The sequence below is a fragment of the Erinaceus europaeus genome, chromosome 17 (assembly GCF_950295315.1).
Source record: "Erinaceus europaeus chromosome 17, mEriEur2.1, whole genome shotgun sequence".
Lineage (NCBI taxonomy): Eukaryota > Metazoa > Chordata > Mammalia > Eulipotyphla > Erinaceidae > Erinaceus > Erinaceus europaeus.
In genome coordinates, this window is record NC_080178.1 from 50731406 (window position 1) to 50743250 (window position 11845).

Here is an 11845-nt window from a genome sequence, read left to right on the forward strand (position 1 = left end):
TAGGAGAGGAATTACTGGATCATATGGAAGGTCCACCTCTATCCTTGTGTGGGCTCCTCAGGCTGCTCTCCACAGTGGGCAGACTAGTTTACATTCCCAACAGCACTATAGGAGGTCTCCTTTGTCTGCACAATCTCTCTAGCATTTTTGCTGCTGTCCTTTTTGATGCATGCCACTCTTACAGGGGTGAGGTGGTATCTCAGTGTTGTCTTTATTTGCATTTCTCTGACAATCAGTGACCTGGAACAATTTTTTCATACATTTGCTGACCTTTTGGATCTCTTCTGTAGTGAGTATTCTGTTCATCAACTCTGCCCATTTTTGAATGGGCTCATTTGCTTACACATTTCTAATAGTGACTTATTCTTTTAAATATTAAATCTCCTAAAAGCTTAGACCAGGGAGTACAGATGCAACTGGTGGCATTATTTTCTAAGATAGGACTATATATAAATAACATTAAAGGACATAATTTAAAGGACATAAATTTTGGTGAGGTTTTCTATGATATGATATCTTAACAATGGGATTTTCAAAGTTAACCCAATTGCCAAATAATTTGTTTATAGCAAGAGATTGTCTTCTTTTTTTAAAATTTATGTATTTATTTATTTCCTTTTGTTGTCCTTGCTGTTTCATTGTTGTAGTTATTATTGATGTCATTGTTGTTTGATATGACAGAGAGAAATGGAGGGAGGAGGGGGAGGCAGAGAGGAGAAGAAAGATAGACTCCTGCAGATCTGCTTCAGTGCCTGTGAAGCGACTCCCCTGCAATTGAGTAGCCGGGGGCTTGAACCGGGATCCTTATGCTGGTCCTTGAGCTTTGCACCACCTGCACTTAACCCACTGTGCTACTGCCTGGTTCCCGAGATTGCCATCTTAAACTCTGAGACAGCAGGAACCTTCCCCTTTCCCTATAAATCCAGTATTTTCTTTCTTTTTTTAAATTTTATTTTATTTATTTATTCCCTTTTGTTGCCCTTGTTGTTTTATTGTTGTAGTTATTATTGTTGTTGTCGTTGTTGGATAGGACAGAGAGAAATGGAGAGAAGGAGGGGAAGACAGAGAAGAGGAGAGAAAGATAGACACCTGAAGACCTGCTTCACCGCCTGTGAAGCAACTCCCCTGCAGGTGGGGAGCCGGGGTTAGAACCGGGATCCTTATGCCGGTCCTTGTGCTTTGCGCCACCTGCGCTTAGCCCACTGCACTACAGCCCGACTCCCATAAAGCCAGTATTTTCTCCAGTTCTTAAATCTTAAGGGTGGGGCTCACTTTCTGGCATGCTTCTCTCAAGTCATACCAACTGATACTGCATCTACGGATCTAACCTAATCAATGCAAGGAGTACCACCTCAGCATGTTTCATGTTGGACTGTGTTCAGAGATGTCAGGTGTTGAATGTTACCGAGCTAGCTTCACAGGTGGAAGAGAGAGACGACCAGGGACTCATGGCTAAGTGGTACGCAGTTCAGTCTTTATTCATGTGGAATGCAGTGCAATCTAAGCTATCTCTAATCACAATCCTGTCCTTATATATCCTGAGGTGGAACTGTCAGGTCGGAAGAGGATGTACCTAGGATAGGGGGTGGGGAGAAGGAAAAAGCAGGAACCAGTGAGGATTAAACCAATGCCCTGGAGGCAGGGTGGTGCTTAGTTAACAGTGTTATGTAAATAGACTGCAGTGTTAAACTGGCAGGGCTGTGCTTAGTTAAGCAGGATTAGAGACAGAGGCTTTAAGCAGGGGGGAGCTAGTTTACTGCTCAACAGAATGTCAACTCTTCAGCTTCATTACCCTGCTGAGACCTTTCCTAGCTCATAGGACTCCTTAATTCCATTTAGGGTGGTGCACTTCTTAACAAAGTCTCAAGACCTATATATAGACCAGGGCCCATGAACACATGCATCTATAAAGTAAGAGGAAATAAATACCTTTAAGCAAAAGTGCACAATAGTTTGCAGTGAGTCAAAAATGCAGCAAAGCAGAAAGATCTAAAAAGACACCATAAAGTACCTAATCAAATAGTTTCTACTTAGACCTAGATGCCCTCTTCCCTCCATCACTCCAAAGCTCACTTTGCCAAAATAAGGACTACAAAAGCTGAATAAGGGCATGAGATGGGCATACTTTAATGATAACTCTTTAGTCACTACCAGGACATCCCATCACCTGGGACTCTAGTCAGGGAGTCCTGGGATTCCCACAGAGACATGATGGGCCTAGACCTCTAAGTGATCTCTCTCACCACTGTCACTGGTAATCTCCATCAGGAACAACATAATAGACCCCTTTGTGGAACAATTATGTTGAGGACCTTGCAATCAAGCTGGATCAACAATGGTAGGACTATTATTCCATTCTCCAAATGAAGGTTGGATAACTTACTCTACCTATCACCAGAGGAAGATGGGTTCTGAAATTAATGCAGCCCAGAGTGTTCCTAGTAGTGACCACAGAATGTGAACTCAGACCTACAGGGATACAGACGTTACAACAGACTTCTGTGCTGAATATGGGCTCCAGATCAAACCGGTGGGGTTTGTAGTTAAAAATATTTATATACTTTTCCCATATTTGGAAGCTACTCTCTTCCCTGATCCAGATTTCCAGTCCTTTTTACAACTATGACACCATCTCCCCAGAGAAGAAGTTGGGTCCACCTGCATCTCAGATGTCAGACTCAGGCAAAAACTAATGGTCATGGGACCCTTGGAATATACCTAAAATAGGCCTACCTGCTTTTTCTAAAACAGAGACCCCAAATTTTCATCTGTAATATTTTTGCCTTAAGGCTCATGATTAGTCAAATATTTGATCTACTTTGTATCTTAACACTTCTTCAGCCACCAAGTTCCAGATGATACCATGATGCCAACCTGACCTCTCTGAGCAGATGACACCATCAGGTGTCATGGAGCCCTGCCTCCCCAGGCCCTTCCCCTGCTAGGGAAAGAAAGAGACACGCTGGGAGTATGGATCAACCTGCCAATGCCCATGTTCTGCGGGGAAGCAATTACAGAAGCCAGACCTACCTTCTGCACCCCATAATGACCCTGGGTCCATACTCCCAGAGGGGTAAAGAATAGGAAAGCTATCAGGGCAGAGGGTGGGATACAGAGTTCTGGTGGTGGGAATTGTGTGGGATTATCCCCTTCTTATCCTATGTTCTTGTCAATATTTCCATTTTATAAAGTAAAATTATATAAATTTTAAAAAAGCCTTCAGAATTGTGTGGAATTATAACCCTCTTAAACCCACAATCATTATTAAATCATTGTCAATCATTATTAAGTCAGTGATATAAATAAAATTTTTAAAGAAATTAATTTTTTAAAGTATTTTATTTTATTTTATTTTTGAGAGCAATGCTGAGATAGTAATATACAGAGAGAAACACCAGAGCAGTGCTCGGGTCTTGCGGGAAATTGAACCTGTTACTTTGGAGCCTCAGACATGACAGTCTCTTTGCATAGCCACTATGCTATCTACTCATGCCCAATGCTTTTAAAAGAAAAAAAATATTAATGATGAGAGAGAGAACAAGAACATTGCTCAGAAAAGACCTCAGGCTTGCCAGGTCATTGATTTATGAACTTCACTACCTCCCGTGCCACTGGAGGATCTGTCTTTAGTCAGATATGTGGAGTCCTGGGAGTCCTGAGATAGCCTGATCCAAGTGCCTTCTGCTAAAATCATCACTGTACCAAAGCCACACACTGTGGGCAGTTTGTCCTGACTCCCCCGTCCCCCAACTGCCTCATGACCCCTAATCTCTGACCTTACTATAATTAGAACAGAATCTTTCTCTCCTAGGAGCCTCAGTACTTGCTCCAACAGTCCTGAATCAAGCTCCAGGATGCTTTAACTACTGTTAATATGCCAGGGCGACATCATGGCGGTTAATAATAATAATAATATCTGTCATGCCTGAGGCTCGAATGTCACTGGCTCAACCTTCAGCACCACCTTAAGCCAGAGCTGAAAAGTGCTCTGGCTAACTTTTTAAAAATTAATAAAAAATAGAGCACTTGAGAGTTTAGACTTATATTCCTACTTCTAGAATGACTTCATCCACTTGACCCAGCAGGAGCACTGCCTGGAGGACACCCATCACTCAGTCTCATAAATATGCATCAGGGCTGAATTGGGCGGCCCTGAGCAGAACATGGGGTGGGGCCTAGAAACCCATCCCAGGCCACATCCACCTGGCCTGAGGGGGCGTGGCCCGACGGGGCGTGGCCTGGATCAGCGCCCACTGGACCACTGGAGAACTCAACTGGCGCCTGCGCACCTGCCAGGGACTCTTTCACTGACAGGATGGGGGAGGCCAGTCTGGCTTCCTCTAGCATTTCAATTCCCATCTGAGTTTTTAAAAGTTGGGCTGTGAACATCCCTGTGCATAATGTGAAGGCTTTAACTACTGCATCGGAGATTACAGAGCCGAGCCGTGTAGTGGGCCACCAAGGCTGAGTGGGCTGGTCCACGGCCCAGACTCCAGCGTCTTCCAGGCGGCTGGGCACGTAGGTGTGGGCAGTGTTCCTGCACCGTTTGCGTAGGAGCTGGGGTTGAGGGGAGACCCTCAGAGCCCACCTCTGCTGTCCAAGCACTGGTGGGCAGGGGTCCTGTGAGGAGAGGAGAGGCAAGGCGCTGCCTTCAGAGCCCAGCGATCACTCTCAGTCGTTGACTGGCCAGACACGTGCGGGCGGGCACGTGTCTTTGTCAGCAGTGTGGAGGTCGCCAGCCCGCCCGCCCATGGAGGCTGGGAGCCCTTTGCCACACTGGTGACGGCAGGGGAACATGTCTGAGGGAGGTGTGGCAGTGGTGGTAGTGGTGGGAAGCTACATGCCTGCCTCCAAGAAGCAGAAGCTGAGCAGCAACTGGAACAGCAACCTGAACCTGTCCTGGGACAAGAATGTGAGTGCAGTGTGGTCTGGGAGTGCAGGGCTCTGGGTGTGCTCTGCTCCCATCCCACTGGCAGCGGGGGAGTCAGAGCAAGGACTCCTGGCTTTGTGAGTTTTTACAGACATTTATCACCCTTTCTCTTTCTTCCTTTCCCCTTCCTTCACCACCCGTGGTCACATTAACAAAATAACAATGATAATTTTCTAAATGAGACTGGAGCAGGAACCTGGCATGCGTGGAGTGGGGGATGGAACCTGCGACCTTGTGTTTGCAAAGCCTGGGCCCTGCCTGCTGTGCCTCCTCCCCAACCTCCAAAGTCGAATCTATTACTGTTATGATTATGATTATGATGACTATTACTAAATTTTTAAAGCTCTGCCATGGACCTTGATGACTCATCTAGGCCCAGTGACTGACTGTGTTGAGGCGAGTCATGAGACATGGAATAATAATAACAAGTTGGCATTACTAGGGCAAGGGAGACCTGCATAATGATTCTGCACAATCACATTTCTGCCTGAGGCTCCAAAGTTCTAAATTCAGCCCCCAGCAACACCAGCAGCTGGTGCTGAGCCATACTCTGATAAAAAGGAAAAGAAAGAAATGAATGTTACCACTAAGCCCAGTTTCATGGTGAAGTTTCTATACAGTGAGCTCCTCAAACTGTCTTAAGTGACGATGTGTTCAAAGTTGCTCTTCTAAATTCTGAAGCCTCTTCTGATAGACCACTGCTAGGCTAAGGATACAGGTGTTTCTTCCTGGGCACCTGCTCTCTGGGTTGGAGAGAACTGGACCGGAGCCAACCTGGGCTGCTGCTTAGCTAACAGAAGAGAGACCAGGAGAGGAAGAGAGACCAGGAACTCCTGGCAGAGATGGAAAGCAATGGGTTTTATTGATCAGAGACAACACAAACCGGAAGTGGCAAGTCAGAAAATGAAATGACTAGGAAAGGGCATGGAGAAAAGGAAAGAGCAGGCGAATGTTAGAGACTCTTTTAGCAAATGTTGTGAAGGTTTTAACCCGTGGGTGGGATTAATTAATACCCTGAAGGCAGGGCAGATCTCAAGGTACAAAGAAGATAGATCAGGCAAAACAGTGATTATGTAAATAGGCCATGGTGTCAGCAATGGAGGATGGAGCAGGGGGGCTGCCTGACAGACCTCAAGATCATAGCTTAAACTGGTTTGTTACAGGAGGCTGGTGTAAGTTTCTCAGGGTGTGTGGTGTTTGTTTTTGTTGGACCAATGTTAGGAGTAAAGGTTGCATCTTACACATCTAGTCCCTAGAGTCTTCATCACTGAAATACACTGGCACAGACACAGCCTTTGCAAGGTAGGCCTTGACTTTCAAAGTATTCAAGATAGTGGGGGCTTGTCTGTGGGATTTATCCTTGAACTTTCTGGAGACTGCATTTTACATCATTTTCCCTTTCCTGCTTGTGTTCCCAATCTTACTCAGTATTGGGAGTTTACATTTTGTAAACTATTTATTTGTTCCCTTTTATTGCCCTTGTTCTATTGTTGCAGTTGTCATTGTTATCGTTGTTGGTGGATAGGACAGAGAGAGAAATGGAGAAAGGAAGGGAAGACAGAGGGGGAGAGAAAGACACCTGCCAACCTGCTTCACCACCTGTAAAGTGACTCCCCTTTGGGTGGGGAGCCGGGGGCGTGAACTGGGATCCTTAAGCCGGTCCTTGCATTTTATCAGTGATTAGAACCTGGTACTGGATACAGGTAGTAGGTTAGAATTCCCACAGATAGGGAGTTGGTAGTATTACAGTGGGTTAAGTGCAAGTGAGTTTGAAACCTGCAACCCTACCCAGCAAAAGATCAGTTAGGTGAAATAAGCCAGAATATTAAAGTGACTGGCACACATGAGGCCACATAAAGGTAGTATCATTCCCATCATTCTCATTGGGGGTGCTTTCTTTGTATTTTTTGCTGATATGTTAAGGCATCAATTCTAGAATTCACTTGGGACTTTAATGCTTAGAGGACTCTACTGTTTGTAGTGTCCAGATTCTTCTTTTTTTCTTCTTGTGATAAAGGATAAGGAACAGAGAATGAGATAGACTGTAACACCACTCCACCACTTGTCAAACTTCCCCCAGCCACCCAAGATGTTACCATGTGGTGACTTGTGCTGGCACCCTGGTAAGCCACCTGCTGTCCCCACCCTGTGTGGGGCTATGTGTAAGCTTGATAGAGCTTAGGGAGAGCTCCCCCATCCCTGGACTAAGGTCTGGGAAAGACACCCACTTGTAAGTCTCCCTTGCTGAGGTGAGCAATGGGGAGAAACCACATCTCTTATACTTAGCTCTTCCTTTTTGACTCTCAAGCCCACAGAAACCTCCCTACCCCTCTCCATTAACCGCAGGCCACATGGCTGCCTACCTTAAGATTCATTTACTCAAAGTTCACCTCACCTTCTGATCACAGAGGAGAACACACCTTATCATACACTCCATCATACACCTCAGACCCCAGACAAGAGAAATTCTCAACTATATGGCCTTTGATATCCATCTTCTCTCTGTCTCTCTCTACTGGTTTAACCCCTATGTTTCTTCCAAATACCTTTGGATAATTAAGTTGTTTGCGTCATGGTGAATAAGTGTCTTGTATCTCATCAATTCCTGTGATACCAGCCCCATACCATAGGGGCAAGCTGACCTTTAAGAAACCTGTAATTTCTGACATATTTGAATAATGTCCTTAGTTTGGTTTTCTATTTAAACTCATGCCCACCTGATAATAAAGGATATTTGAGAACACATCAGTTATCTCCGGTGTCCCTGCTTTGTGTCATCCCTTGAGAGAGAGAGAGAAGGGGGGGAGGGAACCAGTTGGATTAGCTTTCCTGTTAGTGTCACCCCACCTGAATGCCAACAGCCCTGCCACTTTTTTCTTTTCTCTAGATGATAGGTGAGTGATAAGAGAGATAGAGAGACAGGATAGACCCCACAGCACATCTCCACTACTCCAGAAGCCCCACCCCCACCACACAAACTGTCCTCTATGGTGGCCTGGGACTCAGACCCAGGGTCTTAGACATAATAGCCTGTATACTCCACAGGTGAACCACCTGCTGACACCAGCTGATATGCTTTTTATTTGGAAAATGCTTTTTTTTATATCAAGCTACCCAGTAAAAGTAATTTGCTACTAAAAAAGTGTGCTCACACTTGGTGGATTTTTCCCCCTAAACTTATTCCTTGCAGTATGATGCTGTCCGTGTAGAAGGTGATACAAGTTCAGAATGCCCTGATACACATACCATTACCATGAATGCACCTGGAAGGTAAAGCTGGGGGAAAGGAAATGGAAGTCAAAGAAGTGTAAATACTCCTTCAAGTGTGTGAATAGTCTCAAGGTATGTGCTGAACACTAAGCATTACAGTTACTTTGCAGTGGAAAGTATCTTTGAGAAACTGTCGAGGTTAGAGTAATTCCAATTTAGATTATTCTCAAGTTTTCTGTTTTGTAGTTGAGATGAATAGTCATTTTGTATTGCTTAATTTTTTACTTTGTTTTAAATGGGTAATACTTGGCACATAAGACTATTTTTTCTGTTTTTATTCAAGGAAACTATTGTGAGAAATGTTACTCTTTTGATAAAATCTTAAAAATATATAAGTAGCACTTGTTTCTGAAAATAGTTGACTAGTTAACCTTAAGTCTGTATGAATTGAAAGATATTTTTGTGCAGTTCATACATATGTTTTTTAAAATTTTTATTTTTTTATTTATTCATTTTGTTGCCTTTGTTATTTTGTTGTTGTAGTTATTATTGATGCCGTCGTTGTTGGATAGGACAGAGAGAAATGGAGAGAGGAGGGGAGGACCCAGAGGGGGAGAGAAAGACAGACACCTGCAGACCTGCTTCACCACCTGTGAAGTGACTCCCGTGCAGGTGGGGAGCCAGGGGCTCGAACCTGGATCCTTCCACTGCTCCTTGTGCTTAGCGCCACCTGCGCTTAACCCGCTGCGCTACTGCCCAACTCCCACATATATGTTTTGTTCTTTGCTTGTGATTGCTTTCAAAGAAAGGGTATAAATGTGGGATGGGGAGATAGCGTAATAATTATGCAATAGAGACTGTCATGTCTGAGACTCCAAAGATCTCAAGTTCAGTCTCCACACCACTGTAAGCCAGAGCTGAGCAGAAGTAAAAAGAAGTTGGGGGGGGGGTGACAGTATGTGTGTAAGGAGAGCATATAAATGTAATACATTTTTGATTGTTGAGTATTTGGGGAAGACAGACTTGGTTACATAAGTAATTACGTCCTCGGGGGAGACTGGTGGTGGCACACCTGATTTAGTGCCCATTATCTCCAAGTACAAGTGCGAGGACCCAGGTTTGAGTCCACATTCCCCACCTCAGGAGCACACTTCACAAGCAGTGAAGCACATATTTCTCCCTTCCCTTCTCTATCTCCCCTTCCCCTCTCAATTTCTCTCTGTCTTGTCAAACTGGGGTAAAAAATGAAAACAAAAAAAGGCCACTGGAAGAGGTGGATTAGTAGTGCTGACACTGAACCCCAGCAATAACCCTGGGGGGGAGGTGAAAACTTCTTCCTCAGTAGATTTTATCGATAAGAGGGAGGGATGACTGGTGATTTTAGTTGTTTTCCTCTACATCTGTTCCTTTTCCATCTTGGAGCTGTGGGTTATTGAAACTGGAGTCATTCTTGGGTACCATCTTTTGTCTTAGTGTGCTTGGGTCCTTGGAGTATCACTGCTGACCTTATTCTCTTGCTATGGCCCTCCTGGCATAGTCAACAGGCCAGGGACATGCATTACATTGATATGTACTAAAAATAGTGTCCACAAGAGGCCAATGTCAGGGCACTTCCTTAGTGGTTTGACCTCTAGGTTTGCATAGGAGACCTCCATTACACCAAGGTTACTTTGGGGAAGTTGGTAAGAAGCATTGCTATGTAAAGAGGAGTCAGAACTTTTGCTCAGTTGTCCACCCTGGACCATGTGCAGAGTGCAGACACTGGAAAACGCTACCAGAATTAAGATTGGAGCTACTCCCATACCTGATGTGGTGTGATAGGGCTGCTACAGGGCTCTGGAGGGAGAGCTCCCAAAGCCCACTGATGTCCTGAAGACCACATTCTTTAGCAGAAGGGCTGAGAAGCTGACTGAGGTGTAGGGGGAGCTTATGTCTTGTGAGTGTGAAAGCACACAGAGGAAGAGTCATTAAAAGTACTGATTTTGATTCAAAATCTTATGATGGTTTAAGAAAATAGAAAGCAAGTTTCAAGCAGTTTTCTAGATAAGTACTTGTCACCAAGCCTCTGAGTTAAGTGTTTGTAATAAAATGTTACCATGCAGCCAGTATTTGAAAATGTCATAACGGGGGGGGGGGGGGGGAGCAGGTGGTGGGGCACCTGGCTGAGCACACACGCTACCGTGTGCACGGACCTGGGTTCAAGCCCCTCGTCCCCCCCACCAGCAAGGGGAGACAGGTGTCTCTGTCTCTCTCTCATCTCCCCTCTCAATTTTTCTCTATCTCTATTCAATATTAAATAAATAAAATAAAATAAATTTATTTAAAATGTCTTAACTGGACTGTTAAGTCTCTTTATGTATCAGAAAGTGATGGTATATAAAATACTGGCTTGTATTTTGGAAGAATGTTGTATGGAGAAATGGTCAAGTGGCTTACCCTGTTTTTGATTTCTAAAATACTCATATTTTTTCCTCATTTTTATTTTATAGGAAGGTCACAGACAGCCACTGTTTGAGGTTCAGTTTAACTGGCGCAGTAAAGGTGGGGATCCATTAGTGTTCACAACAGTATGAAGCAAAAGAGTAAGTCTTCCTGGATGTGAGCTGGTAGATGCAGGTGTGTGCATAAATACTGAATTGTGATGTTTTTGAAGTTTATGTAGTTGGCTTGGCTGTTTTTTTGTATAAAGTTACGGACTGAGGAGACAGCAAAATGATTATACAAAAGGCATTCATCCCTGACTCTTTAAGGACCCAGATAGAAACCCCAGCATCACCCATAGCTAGAGCTGAGCAGTGCTTTGGTCTTGGAGTATCAGTTATTGATTAAGTAAATTTAAATTTAAAAATATATATGATTAGGCCAAGATATTCTCCTTCCTGGTGCTGGGCTGTGGCACACCTGGTAGAGCGTACTGTATAAGGACCCTGATCCAATTCGCCAACCCCCTCCTACAGGGGGAAAAGCTTCATGAGTGCGGAAACAGTGCTGCAGGTGTGTTTATCTCCCCTTTCCTCTTAATTTCTGTCTCTTTCCACTATAACTTTTATTGATTCTATTTTCTATTTTTACCAGAGCACTGTTCAGCTCTGGTTTACGGTGGTGCAGGACATTGGAACCTCAGACATGAGAGTCTCTTTGCATAGCCATTATGCTGTCTGGCTCCACCCTAAATAAAAATTTTAAGAATATTTATTTGTTTATTAATGAGAGAGATAACCCGATTATCACAGTCATATGCATACCAGGATTGAACTCAGCACCTCTTGCCTGAGGTCCCAAGGCTTTAGCCACTGTGCCATCTCTCAGGCTAGTTTTTTAAAATTGTCCTAGCAAAGCTAGTATTAATGACTAAACATCATTTCTTTCATATTTCTCTGGATTTTCATGAGAGGTTTTTGTTCCTCTCATATTCTTTTTCATATCTGTAGAATTGTAAGCCTTTTGCTTTCTAAGTTTTAAAGTATTTTTTATCATTTATAGAATGGAAAAATTGACAAGACCATAGGATAAAAGGGGTACAATTCCACACAGTTACCACCACCAGAACTCTGTATTGCATCCCCTTCCTTGAAGACTTCCCTATTCTTTATCTCTCTGGTAATATGGACCCAGGATCATTATGGGGTGTAGAAGGTGGAAGGTCTGGCTTCTGTAATTGTTTCACAGGGGTGGAGATTCATACTTTCAGCCTATCATGAAAGA

The 11845-nt window shown here is 44.0% G+C and overlaps 1 non-coding gene and 1 pseudogene across 1 annotated transcript; both read left to right on the plus strand.

Annotated features, from left to right (window-relative positions):
- The first annotated feature begins 4795 nt into the window (after positions 1-4795).
- On the plus strand, positions 4796-11595 carry LOC132533776 (polycomb protein EED-like; annotated as a pseudogene).
- Positions 9572-9697, plus strand: LOC132534193 (small nucleolar RNA SNORA3/SNORA45 family). The gene has a single exon (XR_009545867.1). It is a non-coding gene; the product is annotated as a small nucleolar RNA SNORA3/SNORA45 family (small nucleolar RNA).
- Positions 11596-11845: the final 250 nt, after the last annotated feature.